Source organism: Falco biarmicus, chromosome 2 (genome assembly GCF_023638135.1).
Source record: "Falco biarmicus isolate bFalBia1 chromosome 2, bFalBia1.pri, whole genome shotgun sequence".
Taxonomy (NCBI): domain Eukaryota; kingdom Metazoa; phylum Chordata; class Aves; order Falconiformes; family Falconidae; genus Falco; species Falco biarmicus.
In genome coordinates this window covers 79,017,511-79,038,241 of record NC_079289.1, presented here as the reverse complement: position 1 = coordinate 79,038,241, position 20,731 = coordinate 79,017,511, and the positions used below count along the sequence as shown (strand labels likewise).

At 41.0% G+C, this 20,731-nt stretch overlaps 1 protein-coding gene across 2 annotated transcripts in view; it reads left to right on the top strand.

Moving 5' to 3' along the window:
• Positions 1-20,731, top strand: part of DSCAM (DS cell adhesion molecule) — a 470,381-nt gene that overhangs the window by 6,867 nt on the left and 442,783 nt on the right. The gene's annotated exons all lie outside the window — the stretch shown is intronic.

Below are 20,731 nucleotides of genomic sequence, written 5' to 3'. Positions count from 1 at the left end.
ACCCATCAGAAAAAGGAAAACTGTGGTACATCAATACATACCTTTCATAGTGGAGTGGGCAACAAATGTTATGATCCTTACTGAGGAAAGAAAGAAGGAAAGGATGGACAGACAGGATGACAGAGATTAACAAGTCTTCCCAGCATCCCTATTTAAGCTATTTTTACTTAGAAGGCAGGGAGTTAGATTTAAGAGTGAGCCAGCAATCCTATTTATAGAAAACCATTTTTAAATGCAAAGGCTTTGAGAAAGAGAGTCACCTCCATACTAAACACCAGCCTCCCTGGAGCTTCCTAGTAATTGAGGGAGAGAGCAGCCTGGCGACCCGAGCTGAATCATTGATGTTTCTCTGCCGAAGCTTCCAGAAGGGCAGACCCTTCATAAACACAGGAGCATGGGCCATGGGGCAGCCCCAGAGTACATCTGAAAATAGCACCCTGCTACATGTCAGGTGTGGCAGATAGAAAGGCATATGCAAGGACCACCTGAGAAATTTTTTGCCTGGGTAACGTTCAAAGCCTCTACATGCATAGCACCATGTGAGCTGAAGACCAAACATCCTGCTCATGTGGCTCTTAATCTAGTATGTCAGGGATACAGTTCCTTCTGAGATTTTAAAAAATATCTATATATATTTATACACCCTCTACCCCCGCCCCCCCATGTAAATCCATATAGTTTTTAATTGCTTAAATTGCTACTGTGTATGGAAAATCTGGCATTTGCTTTGCTGTCTAAGTATTCTGATGCTATTTTCTTCCAATTAATTACACAGTAATCCCATGCAGAAGATTTATGGCTTAAGATTTATGTTTGTACTAGGCTAAAAATTACTCTTAGTAACTTTCTGTCATCTAAAGTAATTTTTTGAGTAAATTTTGGGGAGCCCTTCATTATTTTAGAATATCAGAAACATAATTCTTGAAAGGGCTGGGGATCTTTCAATACAAATAGAATATAATTATGTTGCACTGTAGCTGTGAATAGTTGCCTATCTACGTAATCTACTCACAGTGATTCTATAGGTAAGATCGTAGGGTTGCTCTGTCTATATAAATATCTGTTGGCGTGAAATCATTCTATGTGGTTTTGCAAGTGAGTGGCTTATGCTAAGCCTGCACACTGAGGGTGTCTGTCTCTCAGCATTTTAGAGTGGCAGCCCTCCATGGCCCCAGTTTGTAGGTGCCACAGAATTACAGGACTTGATGGAAGTGTTTGTTTTCAGTTCTGTTCTTTAGAAGCATCTCCATCATAATATGTTGTTGTTCAGTAGAATTTCCTAGAGGTTTAGTAGTTGGTATGGATTTCAAATACCACATGTGAGTCCTTGATGTGTGGCTCTTGTTTGAGCTGACAGAGGAGGCTAGCTGGGATACTGAAATGTGCAGACTTGGAGGAATCCATATGTTGTTGTTACAATGCGTACTGGACTGCACAAATGACGTGGTAGGATTTGAGTGCACCAAAATGCTGGTTGGTTGCTTTTCCCAGGCTGTGGAAAGGTGATTCATGACACGTAAGCTCATGCTTTTGCTAAATTCTCTTGCATGATTGTTTTATCTATCAGAAATTATTATGTGGTTGGCTTTTATTTTGTGTGTGTGTGTGTTTGATTTTGTTTTTGATTTTGTTTTACAGTATTACCTTCAGAAGTCTTTGGGGTTTTCTGCGGGAGCATTGTTCTTTGGAATTTTGGCCCTGACTCAGGAAAGTATTGTGAATGCATAAAGTCAGTCTCTTGAAAACTAAGAGGTGAGCATGTGATGTGCTGTCAGACCACTTCTGGCTTGAGCTAAGGACAGAGGAAGTCCTTGACAAAGTCCTTTTTGTTATGAAAAGCACATTCTGATATCTGGAATGGGATCCTGGTGGAAAAGATGTCATTCAAGCAAACCAGGCTTTAGGTGGACCTCAGTTTAACAGAAAAAGCCTCCTGTGGTTCACTATCCAGAAGGTCCTGCATGTACTGCACATTCTCCAGTGGAGTTTCTTCCTCCCATTAGGTGGCTTTTCCGTGGGGCAGTTTAAAAGCCAGTTCACATATTATTTCTAGACAGGTTAACCTAGTTTGAGTTGCAACTGCAGTTACAAAGTGAGGCATTTGCTATGTCATGATATGAAGGAGGCAATTTGGGAGATTGTCACTCAAGCACAAGTTCTCTAGATCCATCTGTAGACAAGGTAGAGGTTTTATTTGGCATAGTAAAGTGATTCCCAAATATGTAGAATAATTATTTGCATTATACCACTTCATGCTTTTATCTGTATATATTTAAGAAGCTTTCCTTTCTACCTTTTGCCCTAGTTTTGTTGTGTGACCTGAAGGTTTCTCTTCTACCATGACAACATTTTCCACAGCCCTGTTGTGCAGGGGTTCTAGAAAACAGATTTTTATCATTGCAAGGGAAAAGAGAAGCACAGAGAGTAAGGTTTAGCTCTCTATGGGACCTGAGTGATAGGTGATGCTTGCCATGTTTTTTGTCATGTCAGCTGTAGCTGGATCTTTCTGCTCTCAGCTTTTATAAATATATATATTAAAAAATGGATGCTTAGGGGAGAGACAGGGAAGGGGCTATGAACAGGATTTTTAGCAGGGAAGGTAAGAGGGAAAAAGGATAAGCTTGAGACTACATGGGTATCCAGACAGCGTTGCAAGGTGTGATAAGAAGAGCACTCAAAGAGCATGAAGACCTGTGGGGCAGCAGGAGAGAAGTCTCTGAAGGCTGAATCTGAGCTGGACAGCTTTCGGCAGGAGGCTCTGAAGTCTTGGCTTCGGTCTGCAGTGGAAAAGGCAAGGCTGAGCCTGTTGCCTTGTGAGCAGGAGGCGTGGGTGGGGAACAAAACAGCTTGTCGCTTTGGGACTCCCTGGGGCAGGTCCCCATGACTCTGTGACTCCATCTTGGCTGCTGGTCTGTGCCAGGGAGGAAGCTGGTGCTTTGCATGGATCCTGCTGTGCCTAGCGAGGGGGAGCTCAGGCTCCCGACTGCCATCGTCCCTCACTTGCTGGTATTCAGATTTTTTCTTTCATGTCTGCCCATGCCATTTCATCTGTGACACATGCTTAATTTGAGGCCTGCAACCCCTCCTCTCTCCACCCTATTCTTGCAGTTGCTTATATTTATTTTGATAGCAAAACTATTTCTCCAGTCCCTAAAAGCTTTTCCTCTGAGGCAAGAAATGGATTTGGGGGAGTGAGGGGGTTAAAGATGGAAAGCAATGCTATGCATGTCAGTGTGGCTGTATGATAGGATGTGCAAGTTCCTTGTTTGAGTGAGGAAGGAAGGAGCTGAGTCCCTTTATTGGGCAGGAGGGAGAAAATTAATCCTCAGAAAAAGATGCTGAGCTGTCAGGTTTTCTGAGAAACGCTGGCAGTCATGATTTTCTGTTCGGTTGTTGAGAGCTGGAACTGGCAGGTTTGGTGCAATGGGGTCTACTCAGTTCATGTGCCTGAATGGCCAGCCTTGCTCCTGGGGCTGTCTCTGGATGGGGTCTCCTGGGGACAGCTCTGGGTGGATGAGGATGTCTCCAAATCACCAGGCTCCTGCTCCACTGGAGAGCAGCTCTTTGTCTCTACAACAAATGGGAGAGCCAGTTGTTTAGCAAGCCCTGAGGAAGACTGTACAGGTATGGTAGGAACACAGCCTGGAGTAAGGAATGTGGAGATAGAGATATGTATTTTTTTTCCCCTGGGGAAGAAAGGAAGGTTTAGGTTTTAGCTTTTCTGTCCTAGTCTAGGTAAAAACTATGTCCAAATGCCTTCCTTTCTTCACTGTTTTTTTGCCTTTAGTTAGTGTGTCCATGCTTGAGAAGGAGCAGTGCAACTTCAGAGGGATGTGACTGTCCTGTTAAAGCGCTACATGCACTCAAGCTGCGTTTGTTTCACTAGTGACAGAGCTAGAGGCCTTCTTCAGTGTCTTAACTGGTGGCACATGTGAAGGCAACGCAGAGGAAAAGAAATGCCTGTCTGAAGACACTGTAGCTGTAGCAGTTCAGTGCATGTTTATTATGTTCAAAGGTCAGTCCCTAGTGGATAAAAGCAATTACAGTATTCCCACCACATCTCAAAATGCATTTCTATAGAAGAGAAAAATGCTGGCTAATGAGGGTTTAAAAAACATTTTTCACAGCTAAATAATAGTAGTCCAACTGCTACTTAATTTCAAGAAGCTCTGAGAACTTTCTGGATCAGTAAGTTGTGTTTCTGTCTCTGCCACGTTCAAAGATAATAGGCTTTTTTGCCCACTATGTCATGGAGTTACTCTTCTTCCCCACATCATCTCTGTTACTTTCAGTCCCCGCTGTGGACGCACATTGCAATAATTGGCACAGGGGACTAAAGTTGGTTGATCACCTTAGCGCTGGCATTTCCTAAGGCATGTGCATTTGGCCTTGTGCTCAGATAACTTTATTTAAAATAAGTAGCACATATTAAATAGCTAGCAAGTGGAAAATGATGCATTATGCCATGGCACAGTGCTGGTACTCTTATGAGGTTAGAAAGTAGAACATGTGGGGAGATGTACTTCCGATACCAGTAGGAGTTGCTGCCATTTGGCTCAGGACTTCTGCTCTCTGAGGGCAGGAAGAGAATAAAGATTTAGGGACGAGTCTGGTGGAGATGATGGTGGTTGTCTTGTATTCCAGCCTATCTCTGACCATAGTGCAGTCTCAATTAGTGTTACCAGCTCTGTGTTGCTCCACTCTGCCATACTGCTGTTTTTGTGAGGTGAGGCAAAATCCTCTGGCTTTGCTATTAAGGTTTTGCTTGGAAAGAAACAAGCGAGAATTTAAAGCTAGATATTTTAAACAAGCTATTTTAGAAAACATAACTTTGAAACTTTTAAATGAAATTACTTTTACTTTTGTGGACTCCATGTATGCGGGTATATATATCTGACTTTGAGCCAGGAATACATGTGGTATGGTGGTTCTACCTTTATGCCAGTGGAAAATAATTTATTACCTTTTATTAATTCATCTTTCAGTCACTTTTCTTACTAAAAGTACGACAATGCTTTAAGTCATATGCAGCTTTCTGTTGCCAGAATGTTTTCTGAGATCATCACCTGCAGTGGAAAGCTGCACACTACTCTTGAGAGAGTTTCCAGACTGTGTGTACTGATTGCACATATCGGGATGCCCAGTATGGAGAAATCCTGGGCTAAACTGGCCCTGTGCTGTAACTGGTTACTTTATTGATGTACAGTCATTCTGAGAAGCTGAAAGGATTATTAGTAATAGCTCTGTAAGAGGGATGTAATCAATTTAAATTAGCTCACAGTTGAGCCTGTATGATCTGGTGTCTTTAAAATGCAGGTAAGCAGCTCATCATTTTGCTTCCTTACATAACAGTCTAGGAAACTTTTTCCAGGTCCAATCTTATCCATAAATGTTGCAGTTCATTACATTTAAATGTTTTCAGTGTCCAGAAGAATTATCCATTTGAAAAACTAAACACTTATTGAGAATAATTCATTTACATTATTTTGTATAAAAATTCAGACAAACGACACCTCCTAAGATCCTCTCTCTCTCAACACTGTGCTTCCCCCATTCCTCCTTTCCCTATAGTCTTCCAGTCTTCCTTCTGCCCATACATCTCTTCCTGCCCAGTCTCCAGACAGGTGTCATTTTATTGTATGGGTGAGCATCGGGGGTGATTTTTCTGCTCCCCAGATCTCTGCTTTTCAAAAGTGGCATGAATTTACCGTGAAGGCTAGACAATATGAAACAGAAAAGCTCCCTTAATATCTCTTGCTTTCCCATTCTCCCACACACCGAATCAAAAACACCCAGCTGATTTAGACTAATTACTTCAAATGCAGTTTGTAGAAGGACGGTGATACTTTGCTGTATCCCTGAAGGTCATCTATGCGATCTATAGTTAAACATTCATGTGGGAGACTCGGGGGGAAACATTAAGGGATGATTATAATGGAAACACTGTGGGCTAAAATGTGTGCTCCTGCTCAAGTCTTCATATGGTGAACCAGGGTAGTGTAGTGTTCCTGTGGTTTTACAGCTCTTCCTTAGGTCTGAATAAACTATAGTTTGGAAACCTAGCTTCAGCATCTTCCATACTGGAGAACAGTATGTGATCTAGGACTGGAATATTTCAACTGCTTCTTCAGCACTACGAGCCTCAATCTCTGTTGTGTTTTATTAAGAAAGAAAAACATATCTGTGCATGATCTTGTGTCATTAAAATGTGCTGGATGCCCAAGGTGTTTCTTCATCTGTTCCTCTAGCAGCTTTTCCCCTCAAGTGATTATGCTAATTAGTGTTTGATCAGATGATTAAATTATAATTCGATTAATCCTATGTGCTAAATGCTCTGAATGCATTTCCATCGCCTGAATGCCTTGTGCTTAAGCGTTCCTGTTTGCAGCTTGATACGAGGCTCTTGCCTTTTCCCGTACCTAATGGATTTTCCATATTAAAACCACTATGGTTCCTTTTGACGCTGAGAAACAGAGGAAAGGGCCTTTTGTTTTCCTACTCTACTGCACAGAACCAGAAATATATAGGTTCCCCCTATATGATCTGAATGTTCCTAGGGATTAAAAAAGAGGGGAAAAAAGGGTCCAAGCTTTTTTCTGTTAATTACACCTCACATCCCATTCACAATTTAACAAAGCAAAAAACTGTGGTACAGCTAAATCCTCTATCTGTTTCCATTCTGAGTGGTATTTCCCCCAAATAATTCTCACTTTCTCAAAGCTGAAATATATTTTGGTCCAGAAGACTTTTCTTTGCAGAACAATTTGTTTTCTGTGTGTGAGAGGGAGAGAAGATTGTTTTTCCTCCTGCTACCTGCTTTCACCTCCCTTTTCATCCAGGTTTATTTTTGCATGTCATCTGTAGGAGATAATCTCCAGCAAGGGTGTAGAATGGAGAACATGCTGAATTTATAACCTTGGTGCTGATAAGAGATTAAGGTTTAGCTGCAGTATTGCTTTCTTTGTCTTTGGGGCCCTGCATTTTTAGATTATCTAATGTCACGCGACTAGATTCTACATGTTGGAGAAAAAGAAAAACAACAATAAAAAAAACTTGTAAAGAGGTGGTACTTTGGCTTTGAATATTAAATATAAACAGGTGTTAACACAGCTAGATGCATTAACTGACTTCTCTATTTTTGTGGAGGTAGACACCAGTGTCTTCCTCTGTTGGAGACTATTTGATAGTAATGAGTAGCCTGAGTTCAGAGAGAGGATGCTAAATTTAAAACCTTTGGTCTGTTTCCATTCTACAGCGCAAAAAACATGCATCATGGAGCAACCCCTCTCCCCCTGAATTTATCTCAGGGGAAGTGCGAGACAGATTGAATGTAGGGGTTGCCAAGACCTGTCTCAGGGGATTTTGCTTTTCTGTACTCCAGGTGTGGGGAGGTAGAGCAAGGGAATAGGGATGTAAAGGATGTTTTCTCTTGACTCTTCCCTCCCTTTATTTACCTTAAAAACTGTCAGAGATTCATAGAGTTCCTATAACATCTTATTTTCCTCCTTTCGGAGTGTCTAGGAAACAATTTTACCTGTGAGGTGACTGGCATGCTACAATCTATTACCAGCTGTAAAACAACATGGGGTAAATGAGTCTCTATAATTACAGCCATAGAGGCCAAAAGCACCTTCATACTATTGGTCTTTAAATCACTGCATCTCTATAGCAGTGATTGAATACTGAGATCTCATCAAGCTTATAGTTTAAAAAAAAATCTATGCCTTGCCAATGAATTCAGCTTCATCGTTTTCTGGGGGCCCAACCCCATGAATCTCACTCTTGGCTCACCAGTTTACACTTTTGCCTTGGTTAGTTGAGTGAGTATCCCATCCCAGGCAGTTGTGCCATTCACTTAGTCCCTCCAACCAGAATGTGGGCAGGTGTTTGTTCTGTAAACTGTTACCTGGCTGGGAGGGGTTATTGCCCCTGCAGGTTGCTGCAGGAGTAGTGGTTTGTGTGAGTGATCCCTGATTCCTTTTGTAGGAGGCCAGATGAATGCAAACCTCCTGTTTTAAATTGCAGCTGATATAGTTGTCTGTAAGCAGGACTGCTCACGTGAATCACTCTGGTGTCACAGTTGTGTGGGGTAGAAACCTTCATCTGGAAAGCAGTGATGACTAGCTGGAGGCAGTAATGCCTTCAACCGATTCAGATAAATAGATCTGGAAGTAGGCTTGTGTCAACATCCCCATTTTAGAACTGAAAGAATTAGGCTAAGCTGAATTAAGGCTCTAATTCTAAATGAAAGTGCTAGCTTAGGATGCTGCTTAGCTCATTCTTTTTTAAAGTTTAATTTCAGATTCATTTCCTGAGTATCCCCATGTGGATGGGTCCTCAGACTCTGCGTAGCCTTGGGTAAGCTACTTAAGCTTGTGACCTGAGGATGTTACTGCAAAATAAGCTGAAATGTGTGTGGGAGGCATGTTAGGTATTCCATGTGAACTAATTGTACGCCTGCTCTTTTTCTTTATGGTAAATGTTCACTGTGTGGTCTTCCACAGCAGACAGAGGTCAGCTTTCTAAAGATGATCTTTGTGTAGGGGAAGGATATCCAGGTAGGAAGCTAGCAAAATGGCTGTGGAGGATGAGATACTCCAAACGATTCCCTTTTAAGTCTTTAACTCATTTCCCTGTCTGTGTGATAGGGACACTGTCTATGCCCACCTGACAAGTGCTCTTTTAGATGAATATAAATACCCTTAGAGCTTCAAACTTGCAGTTGTTGAGGAATTCATATTCTGCAGCATGAATACCCTTTCGAAAATGCCATCTCTGTGTTATTGTGCAGTCCTTGTTCTTTCCCTAGTAAGTACACATGCTGATAATCTAGCAGCAGAGGTCAGTACTGTTTTGCATTGGAGAAGCAAAAGAAAGCTAAGAACGAAGGGCAACCTCGCCAAACCTACTGTATACAAAAATACAAGACTTTTCTGGCTACAGGCACCATCTGCTTAAGTCATGTTTTCCTGTGATATCTTCATATAGAAACTGGTAACAGTGGATAGGATGACACCTTCCAGGTCTACAATATAAGTGGTTGCTGTTTTAGACATATAATCTCTTCCTAAATATACCGACCTCTGCTTCAAATATATCTGGACTGTAGTTAGTCTGACTTCCCACCTTCACATAGCTGCAAACAGATAAAGAGGGATTCTGAAGAGGGTCTGCCTTCAGGAGGGGTGGGACATGGGGTGTCATGCAGTTCTGACCTCAGTTAAAGTCTCCTAGGTCTTTCACAGAAACTTGATGAACTTTCTCTTCATTTTTAAACCTGGCATTGAAGGTTTTCTTATTCTTTGCTGTAGGCATATACTGAAACAACCCCTAGTGCCAGCAGATTTGTCTGACTGTTGGTGTTCCGCCTGATGCTCATATTGTCCTTTCTGGGAAACAGTCACTCTTTCTTGACTGGTTTTAATGGACGCAAACCTTTTTTTGCTCACTCTGTTTCTCTCCCTGACCTTTACACTTTCTCAATGTATTTGGGGTTGATTTGATTACAGTTGAGAGTGCTGATTTAAGGTCAGTATCAGCTTGGTTGCTTCAGATCGGGTTGTTCTTCATAGTTGCTGGAGTTGTGCTAGAGTGGTCAGGGCTGCACGTGGTTGCACCTGATAAGGGGAGAAGAGAAAGAACAGACTTGCAAGCTGAGGCAACTCCTTCCTTCTAATGAGACCTGAAGCTCATGCCAGCACTGGGGAGACCATCACCCCAAAGTTTCTTCTTCGTACCCTTATCCCACTCACCAACCTGCCTGTGTATCTAGTGTGCATCACTGCTAAAACTTCTTCCCCCGCCGCCCCCACAATTGCCACTTGTGTGTTGGACAGTGAGGCATGTGGTGGGCCTAGGAAAATATTATCAACTCCCTCCTTGTTTCTGCTTGCAAGTATGGCTTGTATCAGGTGCAGCTTCAGACTGCCCCCAACTCCTGTCAATATGTAGTCTGGAAGAAGTACATGCAGTTAGAGTCCTGTCCAGTCTTACTCTCTGAAAATCTCCTGCACCTTGCAAACAGCAGTTCTGTGCTGTCTACAGTAATTATTCTCCATATATCGAGATAGCAGGAGAGTATTAGAATGAGAAAATGGTCTCTGGCACAAACCTGGACACTTTCTTTAACCAAAAAAAAAAAAAAAAAAAAAGCCTGCAGCTAATTCTTGGACTTGGGTCCATGAGCAGCTGACTACATTTGCCATGAATGACAATTAGTAATGCATAGAAACAACAACTAAACAGAGCAGAAATAAGATTGTCTGGGGAGAGTAGAAAAAAACAACAAAAAACACTGGGTAACCCATATGCTGTATTTGCAAAGTGGAATTAGTGAATCAAAACTATTTAGCTACTGTATGCACTTAAACTCTGGACCACCCATGTGTGGAAGATTTTCTTGGCTGGAGGGCACAGAAATGTAAATTTTCCTGTCTTTTGCTTTTTCCTCTTGCATTGACAATGGCTAGTGCAGTACTAGCTCTCACCTCGTAAGGAAAGTCTGTTTTGTCCCGTTGTCCTCCCCTTTCCTATCCAGGGCTGTCTCTGGTGCCATCTAATAGCACTTGTCAGTCCCAACAAATCAATTTGAAAGTTAGGACAGCGATTTATCCCTGTTTTAACTGATTTTTCTCTTTCCATTCCCCTTTCTACTCTTCCCCAGTCACACCAGAAATGTAAATATGCAGGGATGATACATCCTCAGAGATAACTAAAACTGAATAAGAAATTTTACTTTAGCTTTGCTAGAAAGAAGCTTGGATTCAAACACTTGGAGTGACTTTTATTCCCTTTTGGAAAAAACTGACTTAATGAAAATAAATGTGCTTCTACAAAGTCAATATTTCTTTCAAGTTCTGCCTTTGCTTTTATCAGCTTGGGGTGTGTATAGGGGAGAATGGTTAGAAAGGATATTCAGAAAAATGCTTTCTGGCAAAGAAAGAGATCACAGATCAGATCAATGAAATTTCCACAGAAAAGAGAATTGAAGTGATTTAATTCTATCAACCAGAAATCTTACATCTGGGACCAGTTATGTTTTACAGGCAACTCTAGCAAATAAACTTCTTTGAGAAAATATCATCAAAAAATAATTTTGTAAAACCTCAAAAACAGTCTGGCATGCAATTTCAAAATGAATGGATGTACTTCTACAAAACCATTAACAGAAATTACTTTTGATCATGATAGTCTGTAACAAATGTGAAGGTCCTAGTAAAGTGGTGTTTAAATAGCTGTGCTCTGTTACATGATCATAATCTGCAAATATTTGAGAAAATATGTCCTTTTACAGCTGAAGTTCTCAAGGGACAAGACATGTGAACAGCAGTGCATTAGCAAAACAGTGAACGTGTACATCTCACTTATTTTTCCTTGTCAGTGTACCTGAACCATTTTAATCCTTTCATTTATGAGACCCTAGCTAGTTTATTATATCTGATTAAAAGTGGCTGCATTAGCCCTCAAATCCTGCACAATATGACCTAAACCACACGAGGAATTGGCTCCTAAAAGAATCCGTTAGGCCTGTCCTCCTCCGCAGTAGCCATTCAGGCATAACACCGTTGCTGTGTATGTGTGGGTTACGAGCAGCTGGTGGTGATCTAGTGTACACTTTTTTTTCTGCATGTAAGTGATCTTTTGGGATTTTTTCCAGAATAAGAATGTTATAAATTAACTCTGAAGTACTGTGGCAAAATCAAGACTCCTTTCTGGATGATGCAATGGCAAATATTAACACCTGAAGGACATGGGTTTGTGCTACTGGAAAGAGGCCTCTCTATATAGACTTTCTTTTTTTTACTTCCCCCCCCCCCCCCCGTAGCAATAAATGCAGCTGGAAATGCTTTTCACGTCCTCGTTGTATGTGAATTCTCAGTGCTGACCAGTCATAAGCCAAAATTCCTTCTGCCTGGAATGGGCAATACATAGTTTGTTGCACATCATAGAATGCTGTGGTGCTCCAGAACCCAGGAAACAAGATCGAGGCAGCATTCTAGCCTATCGAGATCTTCCTAAGTAATAAGCGTTAATAGAGGTACTTGATTTTCTGCTGTCAACTTACGGAGATGTCCTAAATATTCTAGTACACGTAACAAGGAATTCCTTGTAATTGACTGTAGCTCCTTGCTTTTGGGTCTGGCTGACAATTATGTTTGTTACACAGTTGCCCAATTAATTAAGAAATTGGAGTATGAAATACCACATAATATCGTATTGAATAATGGCTCACATTTGCTAGTATGCCTTTATTTTCATTCAGAAAAGAAAAAAGTGATCATTGAGTCATCGCATTTGGTCAATAAGTAAAAAAGTTAATGTATGACCATTTCATGGAACTATTAAAACAGAAGGCATATGGGCTTTTGCAATTTTGTGTTCATAATCTGCAGTCTAATTTTTTGTGATTGAAGAAAAACCCCCACTACTTTATAGACTACTGTTATACTTGTAGACATGCTGATTGACAAGTCATAAGTAGTGCTCCCAGCAACATTTTAGTTCTGTGGATTTACAGCTCATTATCACTTATGCTATCTGGTAAAGATTTAAAACTAGTACATTTTTAGGACCTGAAATAGGAAAAAATGTGACTGAAATAATTACCGCTGAAATGTGTATTACTAGTGTTATCAAATCCTTATTTTAGCAGAAGCATGCATTGGTGTTTTAAAACTGTGTAGCAGTTGACATAAAGTTTCAGCAGAAATATTTCCGCATTGACTTTGAAATTACATTTGATCTTAATGGCTTCAAAACTAGGCAGAAGAGCAGTGTTAGGTGGTTAGCTCAAACCCCTGCTTTGCTGTGTGTTTTCAGATGTGATGTCAGGGAAATTTACTTGGCTTGTACTGGTGCTGGTTCCTCACCCGTTAATAAAGAGGGTGTTCTTCTTCAGAAGATGTTAGTATAATTGTGCTCAGGGACATGACACATATACTCCATGTTGGTGGTTGCTGTATGGAATTCCAAAAGAAAACCAAATTAATTTATTGTTGAGTGAATCATTAGTAAAGAAAATAGCCTGCAGAAATGCTTATTTTAAACAACATTGGCATTGTTCAGCAGGCACTTGGGAAACCTTGGGGGTGAATGAAGAACAAGTCATAGGGATACAAGCAAATAAATTGCTTCCATGTACTTTAGTCTGAAAAACCTGGAAAACCTGAGCTAGAGTGTGTGCACATCTAACTGCAACACAGTTCATGGTTTAGAAAGAAATATGTGCTATTCAGGCGAGAAATAAGCTCCCAGGTATCAATTTTATTTTTTCTTCTCTGGATCAAGGGAACTCTTTCAAGGTAATCTGATTTCAGTGTTAACCGTGAATTCCACTGGCTGCCTCTGGAAAGCTGTGCTCTCTGTGCCAGGCAGTAATTGCGTTAATCATCCATTTTTAAATAACTGCATTTGAAGTTAAGTTGAGAATTGCTTTTCAGATCTTTAATTTGCTTTGGAAAAGTGAAATAATTCCCACAAGGGTTGTGCTAATCAATATTCCAAAGGCAAGTAACCTTTGCTAATACTTGAGTATGGGATAGTCTATATTCTTCTGCTTAAAGAATTCTGGGGGAAAAATACACCAATTCCATCTGTAATTTGGCAGGTTAATAACTTTTCTGACTGCCAGGCATAGGGGTTTTTAGTCAACAGGAGATTCATCAAGTGCAAAATTGCATTGTATTATCTTCCTTTCATTGTTGTTTTATTTTAAACCTTCTTGCTAATATAAATGATGACAAATTGCATAGCTGTAAATTTGAAAGTCCCTAAATGGCGTTTTTGTCAAAGCCTTTATGCTGAAATGCTTACTTGGAAAGATTTTAAACCTCAGGAGCTGGGGGAGGGGTTTTAATTATTATGCATCATGACACAATGCATTATGCATCATGGTTGTTTTTCTGCTTTTTAAACACTTGTTATGGATGATGAGACTAATATAAATGGACATACAGGGAGAGCTTCTGCAAAACCTTCTTATGATGTCATATTTCTTTCTAAAGAATTTCAGTACTTCCTTGCTTGGAAACGAAAGGATAAGCAAACTGTAAAAGGCGCTTGGAAACACACTGATAATTAACTGACAGGTAGTCATCAAGGCAAAGTCACCTTTTTTTCAAAGGTGCCCTCCTAGTAAACTGGATAACAAGCTCATGTATTGAAATCTAAGAATGATAGAACGTGGGTGTTGTAGTCTTAAACCTGGGAGTATTTGACCCTGCTTCCTTTGAAACCACCTGCAAATTATTACTGATGCTCAGAACTTGCTTTTTTTATCTTGTTTTTTCCCACACAGGCATGCACATTACTGGAAAATACATTGGTAGTGCGGCTGATTAACAACCTGATGGGATACAATAGATTTGGTACTAGAGCTGCTTTTTCTTCTTCCCTCTCCTTTATTCTCACCAAATAAACATTTGCTTTTCCCTTGAAACCAACTAGATATCTAGATTTTATGCAGGTAGAAGAGGAACGAAGGGAAGAATTATGCATTCATTTCTTTAATAAAACCTGTTTTTTTAACAGTCACAGAGATTGCCTAGACTCCATCCTGTAAAAATCAAGGGAGAGAGAAAGGCCAAATAGATATTTAAGGAGTCACAGCAGGCAGTGGATTTGAGAGAGGGGAAAAAAAAAATAAATTACTGTGCTTCCCCAGAAGGCAAGTAGAATACAATATTTCATATTTGAGGGTTGGGGAAATGAAATTTCAGTGTCATTGTGGACATTAAAGATGATACGGCTTGGTGACCCACAGACAACTGGCAACTGCATTTGTTTCCTGAGATGCTTATCAGAAAAATCTTAAATCGTGTGTCCCTGCCATCTATATAACCATAATTAATTGGCTGGTAGTTGCAGCCTGCTTTTTTAAAAGGAAAAAACCCCAGCCCTGTTCCTTTCTCCCACTACACAGACCGTTTTAAAGGCAGCTTTGGTGCCATGTAGGCTGTTGGTGAGCAATGCATTATGTTAGTGGGAGGATGGTGTCATCTTCACTGACCGAGCTTCAGCTGTGAAGCTGAGTGCCTGTATCCAAGGAAGGGCTGCAGCTCAGCCCAGGGTGCTGCTGCTTTGTGCTCTGCAGCTGGAAACAGAAACCTGCCTCCAGGCTGAAACAGTGGGTACCGTGCAGGGGTTTTGCTGTGAGTTAGTAAAGTGCATTTGGGTTGTTCTTTTTTCTATATTTGCTATTCCCAGTTTTTTTTTCCAGCTTTGTGGTTACAGAAAGATAATTGTCTCCTCTCTCCTGCCCCATACTGCCCAAATTTAATGAAACGGTAATAACATCTTTGGTGTTTTGTTCTAGTGTTGTTGCTCTGCAGTAGGTTTGGACATAAAATCTTAGTCTTTGCCTCCTTGCAGGGAGCCTGGCTAACCTCCTGTAAAGATGTAGGAAAAACTGCTCATGCAGTCCTTTCTCTTTGCTTACAGGGCAGCAAGTGGAAGCCCATCCTCAACAGCAGGACACACACACATTTGCAGCTGGTCTCACCTAAGCTGGGCTAGCAAAAAAGTTAACTCTAAGATCCTATTATCAGTTGTTTATAGATCTTGCATTTTTCTTTTTCCTCTCATATATTTTCAATCAGTAAGAGCTCTATTCTGTATCTAAGATGTTTGGAAGGGCTTTTGTCATGTCAGCTTGTGTGTTGAACTCTTGACAGCTTCCACCTGGCTGCTGGCTCATGAATGAAGATGATTTCTTTCTATCTCTATTTTGCTAAATACAAGCCTTTGAAGCCTTCATCATTTCTCTGCATTGTCTGTATAGGCTCTTTCCTTGCTTGTTCTACTGAAGTTCCCTATCATGTCCTACAGGTACTGGCACTTGCTCTGTCCTTACCTTTCTTTGTGTTGAAATGCCTCAGTTTCACACGTCTTTGTTTAAACTCCTGATTGCTCTACAGTCTTCTAACTGGAACTCCTGCATACCCAGGGAGAAGAAAATGAAGTAGAGAATATGGAACAAACAACAGATGTAGAAATATGGCTTTGCTTTGTTTTTAACTCTACTGCTCTTCTTGCTCCATCCCCCCATCTATCAATGTTATGCCAGTTTCTTGGAGATACCATCAAAAAGAGAGCAAGTTTTTAGATGGGTGAGGGGGGAACCACAGAAACAATTTTTTTAACTGTTACGTTTCTTTTGGTCCCTACTGCACCATTTACTTGTGGTTCAAAACCAATGCACTACCAGAAGACACAGATAGTAGTTTAGGTTGTTCCCAAAATCCTGACGTGTCCTAGAGTGGGCTGTCACTTCTGTAGTGAACTGTCTCCTGATCAAGTTGGAGAGGTGTGCCAGGTTTAGCTAAGATGTATGTGACTTAGGCTGGCCTGGTGGACATACCCAGCTAACCTTTCCCTTCTGTGAAAGACCAGAAACACAAGAGCAGGAGGAAAGAAACCATTTTTTCCAAGAATGCCAGAGGATATTTTGTGAGATGCAAGAAGAGAACAAAACACCAGGATCGCTTGTCAGAGGCTAAGCAGAACCTGCTCTGCTTCTCCCCACCACAGGACCTTGTCCTGCATTCCTGCAGGTGAGAAGAGAGATCCTGTGGCCATTGATCTCAATGCTAGTGAAGGACGGGGAAATTTCTTGGAGTGAAGAGAACACAGCAGGGCTGTTACGGGAAGGCTGGGCCAACGGTATGGCGGTATGGCTGCAGAATCCAGCCAGCTTCAGTGCCTTATTCCTGACTCTGGGAGGTCTGTTGTCCTGCCCCAATCTTGCAGTCCCGCTGTTCTTGAATACAGGGGTAGAAGCAAATGAATGGCACTAGCTTGACCTAAGGAAAGACAGAGACCTGGGCTTTTCCTTGTAGGAGCTGCTGAAGAGATTTACTCTCCTTACTCCTCGTGTTCCCATCTTCTCATTCTGAAAAATGGACGCTGAGGTTTGTTTGGGGTTTTTTTTCTTGTTTTCCTCCTAATAATGAAAGAGCACATTTAAATGTGGTGACACTTTATCTTGAGCTTTATGAGTAGCCAGGTTTTCTGACATATCTGTATGCTCAGCTCAAAACCTGTCTTTGAATGTTAATACAGCAGTATTCGTAGATGGGAAGTTTCTGGAAAATATGTAGTCTAAAATGCCTGCTCTCACTGGGATGGCTTATCTTCCACCCTTCTTTTTAACAGGAGTGGTGTTTGTTACCTTTTAGCAGCTTCCACACAGGGCTGCTCAATTCTGACACACTTCGCTTAGCCTGAGGTTTCTGAACGCGTCCTGTACTAAACTTAAATCCTTGGTGTCCTCAGGCATTACCAGCTGAACCAAAGGAAATGCCGATACTAGGGGAAAACTTGCTGGATTGTTCCCTCTTCATTGTGCCCCTGCTGTTCAGACATATCTTTTAGACTGTAAGGAGATTTGAGAAGAAAATACAATGAGGTCGTGTTGTTATGCTGCTGACTCAAATTTGAGCATGTTCGACACATGTGCCTTGTTAGTTTGGTCTCAGTACTACTGAACTCACAGGATCCTTTCAATCAACTTCTGTAGGAGCTGCAGAAAGCGGATGGTAGTAAATGGTTTTACAAAAAGCTTTGCTGTTTTTGTTTGTCCTTATAAATATTTTATGGCATCATGGCTCTGTAAAAAAGCTGTAGTTTTGTATAGTACATCTAAATAAGAATAAGCCTACACAAGATATTTGTGCATCAAAAGAGAGAAGAAGAGAGAGTTAAAATGCATAATGAGGCACAGCAAGTTTCTAGCGCTGGGTAACCTGTATCGTTGTTACAAGATTTAGTAGAAATGTATGCCAGAAAAAAAATAAATTCTTTCCGTAGTGTTTAGACCGAATGCTAACATGGAACGTTAGGCTATTACTCAGGTGTGATATTCAGGCTTGCAAGGGAGAGAGCTGTGTATAGTAGCCACAGATTAAATGAAATACCAAGACTCAGATTCCTTTCTAATGCTTACAGCTTTCTCAACTTGGTGAACTAGCCTTGTCCATTGTAAAAATTAAGTAAGACTTCTTGTGGGTTTTCTGTAGAATACTTACAATATATATTTCTGTTTGCCTGTTGGTTTGTTGTTTAATGAGCTAGGGAAAAATTAAGTTCCAGTGAATTCTTATTCCTTGATTACTGTATGACAATTGGCTTTGTTTCAGAATCTGCCTATACTGAACACAACATGGGAGTGTGTGACTAGAAGTGAGGATGGAAGAAAGGCTCTATCAAATTCTTTTTGATTCAACAAAAATGTTCACCAAACTTGCCTTTAAAAAAGAAAAAAAAAAAAGAAGAAAGAGAGAAAGGAAACTCATTTGGAAAATGTCTAGCACTTTTTTTTTTTATTTAATTAGAAACTTTTTCTTTGGCGTGTGCAAAATAAAGCCTTCAGTTGTTATTAATTCCCATCAGAAAATTCTCCCTCCATTTTAAGAATACTTCCTAAAAGTTTTAGTTGGATGAAAATGGCATACTGAACATAAGCGTTAAATAGATTTTTACATAATTAAGAAATGAGCAGCAGGCTGTGACTTTGAATGTTTGCAGCACAGAACGAGGATTCTCCCATTGCTGAGATTCTATTAAATTTGACAATGAGAGAATTCACAGTTGACTTGTGCTTGGTGGTCTGTCAAGTCTGAAGCCAGTGCCATTTATTGAGGTTTATAAACTCTTTACAGAAGCTAGATGCTCCTTCGCACAGAAACTCTGGTACTAAGATTTACCCCAACTGACTTATAATCTGCGCAGTTAATGTGTATGTGTATTTATTACCATTAATTCAGTAGCAACAGCTTATGAGCACAGTAGTCCCTGATATACCTTAACATAGCTCCATAGTTTATTTAATTTCAAAGGTCAAAGACTTTGGGAGATGCAAAATAAGTACTTTTGCCAAACATATCTGATCATGTCCAGTTTAACAAAACTTTTTACACATTGGGAAATAAAGGGGGGAAAGCTGTTTTTCAGAGTAGAAAGTACCTGGATGCATTACTTAAGCAGACGAATGCTGTGACACAGTGGAGAAGAAAATTATATTTTTGAATAAATCCCTGAATCTATTTCTTGCTGGAATGTTTTCTCTACAGAAAAAAGGCTAATCCTCATTTTTTATTTGCTTGCACGGAAGTCTTGAGGTGCTCTGCACTGTATGCAAGGGTTGGGCAATTTTATCTATTGCTGATTAATTTTGCTTGCTTGTCAGCTGTTGTAAACAATTATAATTGAGCATAATTGACAGTTATTATACTTAAAGTTTTAGTTTCAGGACACACACATTTCCAATAAAACTAGATTTTATTCTTTAAAATAGTGTTCTCATGAGTTCTGTTCTTTACCAAAAGAACTATTTTTCTTCTCTGCTTTATTTGCACTCCCTTTCTTTTGAGCCCTCCCCTCTTCCTGGGAGAAAAAAAGCCTCAGAGATGAAGTTGAGGACACTTGTGTGGAATTAGAGGCTACTGAATGAGCTAAAAATCAAACAAGATGAAAACTTTGTTTACATATAGATAGAAATGGGCAAAAATGGTCTTTAGAATTGCAAAGGCTTCATCATTAACTTGAAGCTGTTATACTTCTTGGTGTCTAGAGGGTGAAAGGTGATGGTTCACCAGCCTTAAGAGGCACAGATCTGGAGATGTGGGAGACCATATTGTAAGCAGACTCGAAGCTTGCTTACATCCCTCCTGAGATTGGTGCAAGGCCACCTGGAGGGAACTCTGCAGCTGTGGACCAGATGAGAGGCAAACAGCCATCCAAACCCAGACGTTGGCCAATGTCAAGAAATGGCCACAATGTTTTGGGGGACATGTCCAGACACGCCCAACCACTTCAACCTGCCAAGGCGTGCACAGTCCATGACGAAGGCTGTTGTGCGTGCCCCTTGGAACCAGCGTGCAGAGATGGGGAGCATACGCAGACATATGGCATATGCTGTTGTCAGGGAGACAGGCTCCCTGAGTACCCTATAGCAGACTGTGCCATCGAACAGTAAGCACACGATCCAGAGACCCCCACCACCGGCGGACAAGGAAACTATGGACCAGTGAACCACGGCTGGATCCATGGGGGTGACCATCTCTTCTACTGTCCCAGCTGCTTGCTAGGTTTCCTTTTTTTCTAGCCTTTCTTCCTTTTCCTATTGCTCTTTTCTTATCCACACTGTGCTCCATTAAACTTTCCTCAGTGGCAGCATTTGACCTCGTTTGTGTCTTCGTCTCTCTCCAGGTGTAACATCAAATCTCCCCGACCCTGGCTCCCTGGGGCCAGAACGGTAGAGTGTTCTGTGTCCTTAACTCTGCCTTCCTCTGCAGCTACAGCTGTATGATTCTGTCATCAGTTCTGACCCACAAACTGGATAAAATTCGCAACCACATGCTTGTCACCTAAGCAGCAAATGTAGAACTGACATGATACCCATTCTGGGAAGTGGGAGTCATGGAAGCAGTTGCTCTCATGCCCACCGGTCGGCTGACCAGTCTGGCTGGGGTTACCAGGTTGGTCGGTGATGATCCAGCCCCAACACACAGGCTTGTGGTGCTCTGAGGGAGGAGGCAGGCCATGCTGGCCACCCGCTTGCTGCTGTTCTGAGATGCCAGCCACAGTGAGACTGTTCCCAGCTAGGCAGGACATGGCAATGGTGGCTGCCATCAGCAAAACTCTGCTATTGCTTGCATGCAACATCTTCTTCCAACTTTTCATCTGCTTGGTATTAACTTGGACACATCTAAATAATTATGTGCATTTTTTAAAT